The sequence below is a fragment of the Halichoerus grypus genome, chromosome X, assembly GCF_964656455.1.
Source record: "Halichoerus grypus chromosome X, mHalGry1.hap1.1, whole genome shotgun sequence".
NCBI classification, from domain to species: domain Eukaryota; kingdom Metazoa; phylum Chordata; class Mammalia; order Carnivora; family Phocidae; genus Halichoerus; species Halichoerus grypus.
The window spans coordinates 66,736,307-66,748,642 of record NC_135727.1 but is presented as its reverse complement, the minus strand read 5'-3'; the positions used below and the strand labels follow the sequence as shown (position 1 = coordinate 66,748,642).

The 12,336-nt window shown below is 39.0% G+C and overlaps 1 long non-coding RNA gene across 3 annotated transcripts in view; it reads right to left on the bottom strand.

The window, feature by feature from the left end:
- Nucleotides 1–1,030: 1,030 nt before the first annotated feature.
- Nucleotides 1,031–12,336, bottom strand: part of LOC144380360 (uncharacterized) — a 233,008-nt gene continuing 221,702 nt past the window's right edge. For 2 of the 3 annotated variants that reach the window (XR_013444494.1, XR_013444497.1), the window contains 2 exons: nt 8,920–9,909; nt 5,039–6,463 (listed from right to left, as the gene is read on the bottom strand). This is a non-coding gene — a long non-coding RNA (uncharacterized LOC144380360). Of the gene's footprint in view, nt 2,602–5,038; nt 6,464–8,919; nt 9,910–12,336 lie in introns of those variants that run through there. The other variant, XR_013444495.1, reaches the window with a different exon arrangement.

Genomic DNA, 12,336 nt, shown 5'->3' with positions numbered 1-12,336 from the left:
TGCTCCCGTGCTGGGGGCATAGATATTTACAATTGTTAGATCTTCTTGTTGGATAGACCCTTTAAGAATGATGTAGTGTCCTTCTGTGTCTCTTATTACAGACTTTATTTTAAAATCTAATTTGTCTGATATAAGAATTGCTACCCCAGCTTTCTTTTGAGGTCCATTGGCATGGAAGATGGATCTCATCCCTTCATTTTCAGTCTGGATTTATCTTTAGGTTCAAAATGAGTCTCTTGTAGACAGCATATGGATGGGTCCTTTTTATCCAATCTACACACCTGTGCCATTTTATGGGAGCATTTAGGACATTCACACCGAGAGTGATTATTGAAAGATATGAATTAATTGTCATCATGTTGCTTGTGAAGACGTTGTTTTTGTAGATTGTCCCTGTAAATTTCTGCTGTAGATCACTCTTGGGGTCTTTGTCCTTTTATAGAACCCCCCCCTTAATATTTCTTGCAGGGCCGGCTTAGTGGTCACATATTCTTCCATTTTCTGCCAGTCGTGGAAGCTCTGCATCTCTCCGTCCATTCTAAATGAAAGCCTTGCCGGATAAAGTATTCTTGGCTGCATGTTCTTCTCATTTAGTACCCTGAATATGTCTTGCCAGGCCTTTCTAGCTTGCCAGGTCTCTGTGGATAGGTCTGACGTTATTCTGATGCTCCTCCCTCTATACGTAAGGAATCTCTTCCCCCAACTGCCCTTAAGATGGTTTCCTTGGTTCTAAGATTTGCAAGTTTTAGTATTACATGCCAGAGTTTTGGCCCGTTTTCCTTGATCTTAGGAGGGGTCCTATCTGCCTCTCGGACTCGAATGTTTGTTTCATTCCCCAGATTAGGGTAGTTCTCAGCTACGATTTGCTCAGATACATCTTCTAGTCCTCTCTCTCTCCACTCCCTCTGGGATTCCAATAATTCTGACATTGGAATGCTTCATGGTGTCACTTATTTCTCTGATTCTATTTTCATGGATTCTGAGTTGTTTTTCCCTGGCCTCCTCTTTTCCCTTTTTATCTATTATATTGTCTTCCAGGTCGCTTATTCATTCTTCTGCCTCAGTTACCCTAGCTGTTAGATTATCTAGACTGGATTGGATCTCATTGATAGAATTTTTAAGTTCTGCCAATTCACCTTTTATTTCTGCCCTTAGAGACTCTATGTTGCCATTCATTGATTTCTCTATTCTAACTATTGTTTTCACAATTGCTACCCTGAATTCTATCTCTGACATCTTGGTTATATCTGCATCCATTTGTAAATCTGCAGCATAAGTCATAATCTCTGAGTCTTTTCTATTTTGGGGGCTCCTCCTCCTAGTCATTCTGTGGATGGATGTTTGAGGGAATGTATAGAGTCCAAATTATTGACCAGAACCCAAGCAAGATGCACCTGTTTTCTTGGGACCTTAGGGTTGCTGGCCTCTTGTGTTCCCAGCCTGTCTTCTGTGGGAGGGTCCTGCCACGCTGTTACTCAGGAACCCTGTTCTGGCGGAGTTGCCCTGTGCCCCTGTGGCGGGGGATGGGCTCAGTGGGAATCAGTCTTTGGGGCTTTTGTTTTTTGGCGGCTTTCCCTGGCGGCTTTCTGCGTCTCTTCCATGAGTTAGAGCAGAAGAGACCATTTCCAACCCTCTGCCTCAGAGCAGAGAGATCGCAGTCTGTTCTTCAGTGAGCTCGCCAGGCCACACTGTCTCTGTTTCCGTCTGTGCTGCTATAAACTGCAGCGTCCTGGGTTGTGCGCCCCTCCACAGCGCTCCCAGTCCTGCCTAAGGTTGGAGCCCGTCTCTGCCTTTTGTGCTTCTAAAACCGCCAGCTGCTCCCTGTTCGCGTGCACATGACCCCACCACTCTGGGTTTCCACCCCGGGGGCTGCCCTAAAGTCCTTTCCCTGCCGCTACCGGTCTGCGAGTCTGCACCCTGTCCACAGCGTGTGAGGCTGTCGTTCACCAGCGGTGTAGAATCCCCATGGCCAGGCACCCTCCCGCTGCCATTTATCCTCCGATATCTGCCCGCGGAATCACGGCTCCTCACTTCTTACCTCAAAACCAACCGCCTGCGATATTCTGTTTGTAGAGATCCAGGTCTTCTTACATCTCAGGCTAGTTTCGTGGGTGCTCAGAATGGTCTGGTAGATATCCAGCTCAATTCCGGGGACCAGTTGAAATAGGGTCCCCTACTCCTCCACCATCTTTCCCATCATTTTGTCTTCTATATCACTAATTTTCTCTTCTGCCTCATTTATCCTAGCAGTTAGAGCCTCCATTTTTTATTGTACCTCATTAATAGCCTTTTGATTTCGACTTGGTTAGATTTTAGTTCTTTTATTTCTCCAGAAAGGGTTTCTCTAATATCTTCCATGCTTTTTTCAAGTCCAGCTAGTATCTTTATAATCAGCATTTTGAACTCTATTTCCTACATCTTACTAATGTCCTTATTGATTAGGTCCCTGGCAGTCAGTACTGCCTCTTGTTGGTTTTTTTTTCAGGTGATTTTTTCCATCTTGTCATTTTGTCCAGAGGACAATAGATGAATGAGAGAACAAAATGCTAACAGGGTAACAATGACCCCTGAAAAATATACACTAAATAAATCCAAAGAGACCTGAAACCAGGGGAAAAGAAAGGGAAAGAAACATAAAAGAAAAAAAAAGATAAGGAAAAAAATATGTCAAATATGATCAGGCTGGTGCATAGATCAGTGCCACACACTAGATTTTGGGCATATCTTGGTCTGTTAGAAGAAAGTGCCTCCCAAAATTTTAAAGAAAGAAAAACTTATATATGTACAAAAATAAGGGTTAATATGATGAAGGGATGGAATATGATTGTAAAGATGAAAATTATAAAAGATTTTATAAAGTAATTGATAAGATAAGAAGTTTGTTGAAAAAGGAAAGAAGAAGATTAAAAAAAAAGGAGAGAATGTGATCAGGCAGGAGACTAGAACAAAGCCATACACTAGAGATTTAGGGTATATTTTGATCTGTTAGAAGAAACTGTATCTCAAAATTTTAAAGATAGAACAACTTATATATATATACCAAAAATACGGGCAACTACTATGAAGGGATAGAATATGACTCTAAAAATGAAAAATAAAAAATATTTTTTAAAAAAGGGGTTGATAAGGTGTTGGTTGAAAAAGGTAAAAAGAAAAATTAAAAAAAAAAAGACAGTTAAAAAAAATTAACTTTGAAAGACTAATCATGGTAAAAAAGCCATGAGTTCTATGTGCTGTATTCCCCTAGCACTGGAGTTCTGCCATTCTCATTGATCGGTAAACTTGACCTTGGCTGGCTGTTCTTGCTGATCTTCTGGGGCAGGGGCCTGTTGCTGTGGTTCCCAAATGTCTTTGCCAGAGTTGGAATTGCCCCACCCTTGCCGGGTCCGGGATAAGTAATCTGCTCGGGTTTGCTCTCAGGAGCTTTTTTCCCTGCAAGCTTTCCACACAGCTTTGGAGGACAAGAGTGAAAATGGCGGCCTCCCAATCTCTGCCCCGGAGGAACCGAGAACTTGGGGCCCCACTTTTAAGTGAGCCCCCAGAGAAAAACAATCAATCACTCCCATCTCCCCGGTCTCTGTCTCACTCCGTGCTCATCCGGCCTGTGACCAAGCATTTCTATCTCTGGCACCCGATCCCACGTGGAGTCTCCAAACCCAGCAGATCCCTGCAGTGTGCTCCCACACCGCTTCTCCTGGGGAAGGAAGGGGAGTCTCCCTAGATCTGCCGCTTGTTGGGTCCCTGCTGGAAGAGCAGTGGCCCAACTGTGCTGCAGATCATGGTTTATGGCAACCCTGAGCTGAGAGCCCACTCCTCGGCTCCGTCTCTGCAGTCGGCTTCCCTGCTCTGATTTTTGGGAGCTCTGCCACTCTCAGGCACCCCCGGTCTTTCTGTGACCCCGAGGGTCCTGAGACCACACTGTCCCAGAGTGAGTTCCACCCCCTGCTTAGCCACTGGAGCGACGTCCCTAAGCAGAGCCGACTTCTAAAAGTTCAGATTTTGTGCTCTGCTATTCTATCACTTGCCAGTAGCGGCTGACGGAGGCTCCCTTCCCCCGCCGTCTATCTTCCCAGATATCACCTCGGATTCACTTCTCCACACGTCTTACCTTCCAGGAAGTGGTCGCTTCTCTGTTCAGAGAGTTGTTGCTATTCTTTTCTTCGATCTCTTGTTGAGTTCGTAGGTGTTCAGAATGGTTTGATCCCTATCCAGCTGAATCCCTGGGACCAGACAAAATCCAGGTGTCCTACTCCTCTACCATCTTGCTCCGCCTCCACCACTGGATTTTCTTTTGCCAGATTTCCTATTTCTTCTTGATTGAGTCTTAGAAGATTGTATGCTTCTATAAATTTATCCACTTCTTTTGGGTCATTCAATTTGTTGGTGTGTAATTATTCATTTTAGTCTCTTATGATCTTTTGTATTTCTTTCATATGAGTTGTAACCCCCTTCTAATTCTGATTTAATTTCACACTTTTTTTTTTGAATCTAGCCAAAAGTTTGTCAATATTGTTTATCTTTTCAAAGCTCTTGGTGTCATTGATCTTTTCTATTTGTCTTATATTTTCTAATTCATTTATTTCTGCTCTGTTATTATTTCCTTCTTTTTACTAACTTTGTGCTTCATTTGTCTTACTTTTTCTAATTCCTTAAGTTGTAAAATTAAATTGTTCATATAAGATTTCTCTTGTTTATGGAGGTAGTCCTGTAATACTATGAACTTCCCTTTTAGAACCATTGTTGCTGCATCCCATAGACTTTGGTGTGTTGTATTTCTGACTTTTATTTGCCTCTAGGTATTTTTTTGTTTCTCCATTGATTTATTCTATTAGCCAGTATTGTTCAGTAACGTTTAATTTCCATATATTTGTAGTTTTTCCAGTTGTTTTTTTTTTTTTGTAACTAAATCTATCTTCATACCTATGTGGTCAGAAAACATGCTGAATATGATTTCAATCTTTTTAATTTAATGAGACTTGGTTTTTGGTTTTACATGTGATCTATCCTGGAGAAAGTTCTGTGTGCTCTTGAGAAGAGTGTGTATTCTGCTGCTTTTTTATATAATGTTCTGTTACCTCCATCTGGTTTAATGTGTCACTTAGTGCTAATGTTTTCTTATTGATTTTCAATCTGGATGATCTATCTATTGATGTAAATGTGGTGTTAAAATCCTATACTATTATTGTATTGTTAATTCCTCCCTTTATGTCTGTTAATATTTGTACTATATATTTTGGTGCTCCTAGGTTGGGTGCATATATATTTATAAATGTAATATCTTCTTGCTGGATTGACTCTTTTATCATTAAGTAGTGCCTTCATTTGTCTTTTATTACAGTCCTTGTTTTAAAGTCTATTTTGTCTGATATGCTATAGGTACAGCAGTTTTCTTTTCATTTCCATTTGCATGGAGTATATTTTCTCATCCTTTCACTTTCAGTCTGTACATTTCCTTATTTCTGAAGTTAGTCTCAAGGAGGAAGTTTGTATATATGTCTTGCTTTCTAATCTATTCAACAGTTCCATGTTTTTTGATGGGAGAATTTGGTTCACTGATATTCAAGGTAATTATTCATAGGTATTTACTTGTTGCCATTTTGTTAATTGGTTTTTGACTGTTTTTGTACTTCCTCTCTGTGCTTTTCTTCTTCTGATGTTCTCTTCCATTGTGGTTTGGTGAGTTTTTTTAGTGTTATGTTTAGATTCCTTTCTTTTATTCTTTTGTATATTTATGATAAGTTTTTGGTTTGTGATTATCATGAGGTTCACATTTTTCATCCTATGCATATAATAATCTATTTTAAGTTGGTAACAACTTAAATATTAACATATTCCAAAACTTTACATTTTTACCCCCTCATTTTATGTTTTTATGTCACATTTTACATGTTTTCATTTTATGTATTCCTTAACTAATTTTTGTAGTTTTAGTTAACTTACCTCTTTTGTATTTTAACCTTCTTAGTAGATTTATAAGTAATTATTCCACTACCTTTACTTTATTTTTTCCAATAATATTTTTACTTTTGTATGTTTTCTTGTGATTAATTTATTTCAGGTTAACAAATTCCTTTAATATTTTTTTGTAAGACTAGTTTACTGGCAAAGAACTTCTTTAGCTTTTGCTTGCCTGGGAAACTCTTTATCTCTCCTTCAAATCTGAATGATAATCTTGCTGGGTAAATTATTCTTGGTTTAATGTTTTTTTTCTTTTTAGTACTTTGAAAAAGTCATGTCACTCCTTTGTGGTGTAAAAAGTTTCTGCTGAGGAATCTGCTGATATCTATATGGTGTATCCCTTGTATATAATCATTTGGGTTTTTTTTCTCATGCTGCTTTAAAGATTCTCTCTTATCTCTAACTTCTGACATTTGAATTCTAATGTGTCTTGGAATGACTATTTTTGAGTTCATCTTATATGGAGTTCTCTGTAGTTGCTGGATCTGGATGTCAGTTTCCATACCTAGGTTAAGGAAATTTTTAGCCATTATTTCTTCAAATAAGTTTTCTTCCCCTTTCTCTCTCTTTTTTTCTAGAATACCTCAATGCAAATGTTGTTCAGTCAAGGCAACCTCTTTCTAGACACGTCTTTAGATGTAAGGGAAACAAAGGAAAATAAACTACTGGAACTTCATCAAAATACAAAGCTTCTGCACAGTGAAGGAAACAATCAAAATACTGATTCAAAGGGGTGCATGCACCCAGATCTTTATAGCAGCATTATCACCAATAGCCAAAATATGAAAAGAGCCCAAATGCCAAATGTCCATCAATTGTTGAATGGATAAAGAAGATGTGGTATATATATATAATGGAATATTACTCAGCCATCAAAAAGAATGGAAGCTTATGATTTGCAATGATGTGGATGGAACTAGAGTGTATTATGCTAAATGAAATATGTCAGTCAGAAAAAGACAAATACCATATGATTTCACTCATATGTGGAATTTAAGAAACAAAACAAACATAGGGGAAGGGAAAAGAAGGGAAGCAAACCATAAGAGACTCTCAACTATAGAGAACAAACAAGTTTGATGGAGGGAGGTGAATAGAGGATGGGCTAAATGGGTGATGCGTATTAAGGAGGGCACTTCTGATGAGCACTGGGTGTTTTATGTAAGTGATAAATCACCAAATTCTACCCCTGAAACCAATATCACCCTATGTGTTAACTAACTAGAATTTAAATAAAAACTTGAAACAAAAAAAGTGTTCAGCTTGAAGTTCTCTTAGAGGTCCCTTAAATTATCTTCTTTTTTCATTCTTTTTTTTTCTTTTTGATGCTTTGCCTGGGTGGGGACCATTGTCTTTCTTCCAGCTTGCTGATTCATACTTTTACCTCATCCAATCTGCTGTTGAAACCCTCTAATGCATTTTTCAGTTCTGTTACTGTATTCTCAGCTCTGTGACTTCTGTTTGGTATTTTCCTATGTCTTATGTTTCCTGTCTATTTGTTGAAGGCCTCAATGTGTTCGTCCATTCTTCTCCTGAGTTCAGCAAGCATTTTTATGACCATTACTTTGAATTCTTTATCAGTTTGATTACTTATCTCCGTATCATTAAGATATTTTTCTGAGGTTTTATCTTATTCAATGCTCTTTTTTGGAACATATTTCTCTGTTTCATAATTTTTCTTGACTCCCTGTTTCTATGTATCTAGCAAAACAGCTGCTTCTCAGTCTTGAGGGAGTGGCCTTGTGTAGGAGATGATCCCTCTTGTTTAACTTTGCCCTACTTTTGGTTGTCTCTCAAATCTTTGTGATTGTCTACACCACCTAATTTATTCTTGATATGCTCATTTTGAGGGTGTTACATGATCTGTCAGTGATCCAAAGGGAGAAATCTCATTTAGCATCTAGTTTCAAACTGATTGGAAGCCAGACCCCCAGGGAGCCATTTTTAAAATATGCAAATATATACAGTCCTGTGGGTTCACAATTGTAATCACTGCTGACCTCCAGAACAGGGTATCAGATGTCCCCTGGACAACAGTTGCAAAAATTGGGCCACTGGGTAAATATATAATCTCCTTTTGGGGAAGTCTCATTGAGCTGTACAAAGCCATTGGGGTGTGCAATAACATCTCCCTGATTACATTCCCTGGCAGCGCTTCCTTAGCCTCTAGATGTGTGGGAAACCTGATGCCTCTCTTTCAGTCTGAAGCTTCAGTCTAAGTAAATAAGCCTTTTTTTATGGGAAGACCCAGGTTGTGGTTTAGTCTGCTGTCTATGCAGTGCCCTGAGGGTGCTGGCCTGCCAAGATGTGTTTTTCTGACTGCTGAAGTCCTGGAGATCTCTGGAATACCAGCTCTCTTGGCAGCCATGGCCAGGCAATTAAAGGGTGTTACCTATTTGCATCATGTGAACCTTCTGACTTTAGCAAGGCTCCTGCAAAGTGTAGTTGGTGGGGCACACTCACCAGCTTCAGAAATTCAGAAGGAAAATGTGTAGATGGTGTGCACTCATGGGCTTCAGCAATGCAGTAAGAGAGTGCCTTGTCTTTACATGTTCACTGGCTTTAGGCTGAGAGTGGGAGAATGCCAGGACCACTTGTGCTGGCCAGGCCCAGTAAGGTGTTGTGAGAGTGTCACAATTTTCCATGCTTACAGGATCTGGAGATCTCTACAACCATTTGTGATTACCCACCATACCAAGAAGCATGTGAGTGCTACAACCGCCCATGCTCTCCAGTCTCAGCAAGTGCCATGACCGCTTTCCCCCATCATTCCCTGCAAGGTGGTGGAAGGTTACCACATCTAGACTCACACTTCTATGCTAGCAATCTATGTGGAGAGTGCAAAAATGACATCCACCAGCACCTCCATCTCCAAGGAACATCTCAGATGTCCCCTGCCCCACCAGACAATGCCCTCAGATAAGCAAATGAATCTCCTTCATGTATAATTGAGGCACTTACCAAACTGATCCTTTTCTTTGGGTCTCAGGGCAAGCAAGACCACATGCAATACCTCCAAAAGAGTAATTGAGGTTCCTATTGCACTTTGGAACCCCTGGACATCAACTCCATTGGTTTTCCAAGCAAGATGTTCTGGAAGCTCATCTTTCTGATGCAGATCCCAGAGGCCAGACTGCTCAATGTGGGGCATCATTCCCTTGCTTCTGTGGGAAAGGTACCTGTATGGTGAGATCCCTCCTTATTGTGTTTTGTTCTTCCCCCATGGTGAAGACTTTGTGAGACTCTATCTCTGCTTATCACTATCCTTTTATTCTTTCTTGTAGAGAGGAGGAGTTCATCTCATTTTCAGATCTTTTTCAGAGGGAAATGATCCATATGTAGCTGTAGCCTCAGTGTGTCCATATGAGGAGGAGAGTTCAGATCTTTCTATGCTATCATCTTGGATTTCCCCCATGCTCATCTTCAGACTTTTATTGCTGAGGAGTAATCCATTCTATTACTATTTCACACATGTTTTTATCCATTACCCTTTTGACGGATATTTAGGATTTTTCTACTTCTTAGCTCTTTTGAATAAAGCTGTTCTGGATATTCATGCACAATTATTTGTATGGACGTGTTTTCACTTCTCTCGGTAGATATATAAAAGTGGAATTGCTGCATTATAGGATAGACACACATTTAACTTTATAAGAAATTGTTAAAATTTTGTTTAAGGTTTTTCATCCATTTTGAGTTTATTTTTGTATGGTGTAAGAAAGTGGTCCAGTTTCATTCTTTTGCATGTGGCTGTCCAGTTTCCCAACACTATTTTTTGAAGAGACTGTCTTTTTTTTTCATCAGATATTCTTTCCTGCTTTGTTGAAGATTATTTGACCATAGAGTTGAGGTTCCATTTCTGGGTTCTCTATTTTGTTCCATTGATCTATGTGTCTGTTTTGTGCCAGTACCATACTCTCTTGATGATATTCAGCAAAAGTAAAAGGCAACCTATGGAATGGAAGAATATATTTGCAAATGTCTTATCAGATAAAGGGCTAGTATCCAAAATCTATAAAGAACTTATCAAACTCAACAACCTAAAAAAAAATCCAGTCAAAAAATGGGCAGAAGACATGAACAGACATTTCTCCAAAGAAGACATACAAATGGCCAACAGGCACATGAAAAAATGCTCAACATCACTCAGCAACAGGGAAATACAAGTCAAAACCACAATGAGATACCACCTCACACTGGTCAGAATGGCTAAAATTAGCAACTCAGGAAACAACAGATGTTGGCAAGTATGCAGAGAAAAGGGAACCCTCTTACATTGTTGGTGGGAATGCAAACTGGTGCAGCCACTCTGGAGAACAGTATGGAGGTTCCTCAAAAAGTTGAAAATAGAGCTACCCTATGACCCAGCAATTGCACTACTAGGCCTTTATCCAAAGGATACAAACACAGTGATTCAAAGGGGCACTCCAATGTTTATAGCAGCAATGTCCACAATAACCAAACTATGGAAAGAGCCCAGGCATCCATCAACAGATGAATGGATAAAGAAGATGTGGTATATGTATACTATGGAATATTACTCAGTCATTAAAAAGAATGAAATATTGCCATTTCCAATGACATGGAGGGAGCTAGAGGGTATTATGCTAAGCGAAATAAGTCAGTCAGAGAAAGACAAATACCATGATTTCACTCATATGTGGATTTTAAGAAACAAAACAGATAAACATAGGGGAAGGGAAGGAAAAATAAAATAAGATGAAAACAGAGAGGGAGGAAAATCATAAGAGACTCTTAACTATAGGAAACAAACTGAGGGTTGCTAGAGAGGTGTTGGGTGGGGGGATGGGGTAATTGGGTGATGGGCATTAAGGAGGGCACTTGAAGTAATGAACACTGGGTGTTGTATGCCACTGACGAATCACTGAATTCTACCTCTGAAAGTAATAATACAGTATATGCTGATTAAACTGAATTTAAATTAAAAAGTCTAAAAAATATATATAGATGATTTGAACAAGACAGTTATAAGTTTGTTGTAATGGACATCAAATAAAATGTTTGTCCCAGAAATTAAAAAAAAACTTTTGTTTAAGGTTGCTATACCATTTTACACTCCACAGAAATGTATAATACTTTCAGTGGCTCTACATTTTCATTTATAAGTGGTAGTGTCTGTCATTTTAGCTATTGTAGTAGATATGTACTGGTATCATTTTGGTTTAAATTTGCATTTCTCTTATAACAAATGATGTTTTGTGTGTCTATTTGCTTCTTGTTTATCTTTCTTGTGAAGTTTCCGTTCATATCTTTTGCCCATTTTGACAGGAGATGGAGCTTGCGGTCTTTGTATTGTTTTAGAAGTTCTTTAATATTCTGTTTACAAATCCTTTGTCAGATATATTGTGTGTTGAGGTCCTAGAGAACGTAGACATCAAGATGGAATTAGAAGGAACAGATTGATTAGGGAAATGACCTTGATCAACAAAAGAATAAAAGCAGTAGTAGGCAAAGAGAGCCTTGGACTCTTCATTAGGTCTGACAACTGAAACAAGAGAGAGGAAAGAAAAGACGACGGGTAGGAAGAGAGTCCGGCTACAGTACAGCTCTTAGAATGTTTAAACCACGTCAATAGGGAACACCAGAGCAAAGATTGTATACTAGATGAATCCCAAATTAGACAGGAAAGTTATGACTCTAATACCACCACAATGCTTAATCATAGGCAGGGAGCATACACTGGAGATAGTGTGACATTTATATGAATGCTGGGGTGGATGCAAAACATGCAGCAGTTTAAGGTTTCCAGCTAACTACACTTCTCATAGAAGGTTCTTTCTGAAGGATGATTCAAAAGGCATACTCCCATGATTGCCACAGTCTACCCTTTGTGTTACAATAATCTACATTTATATCTATTTTCAGAGAGCAGTTCTTCCATAGTTTCTATGAGATACTTTTGAGGGGAAATCAAAAATAAGGAATCTAGTGAAATGATTGCTACAGTTGGTGTTGAAGCAACAGTTGATACTCATCCTCATTGTCTCCATCCATTACTATCCATTGTAAAGTTTCCTCACCCTGAGCTCTTACATCTGCTGGTCTTGTTGATATACTTTATGACCTAAATCTTCATTCCTGAGAGGTCTGAGTCCTTGAACAAATCATATCCTTCTCAAGCCAGAATTACTGTACATGTCCATTACAGTTACAGTTGGATAAGGGCTTAATAGGTGGTTTGGAATTGGAATTTGCATTGGAATGCAAAGTTGGTTTAATATCCAAAAAAATAAATTAATGTAATTTACAATGTAAATAGAATAAGGGAGAAAAAACATGATAATCTCAATGTTTCCAAAAAGCCCTTGAGAAAATCTAGCCCATTCATGATGAAAACTCTCTAAAAATTCTGAATGA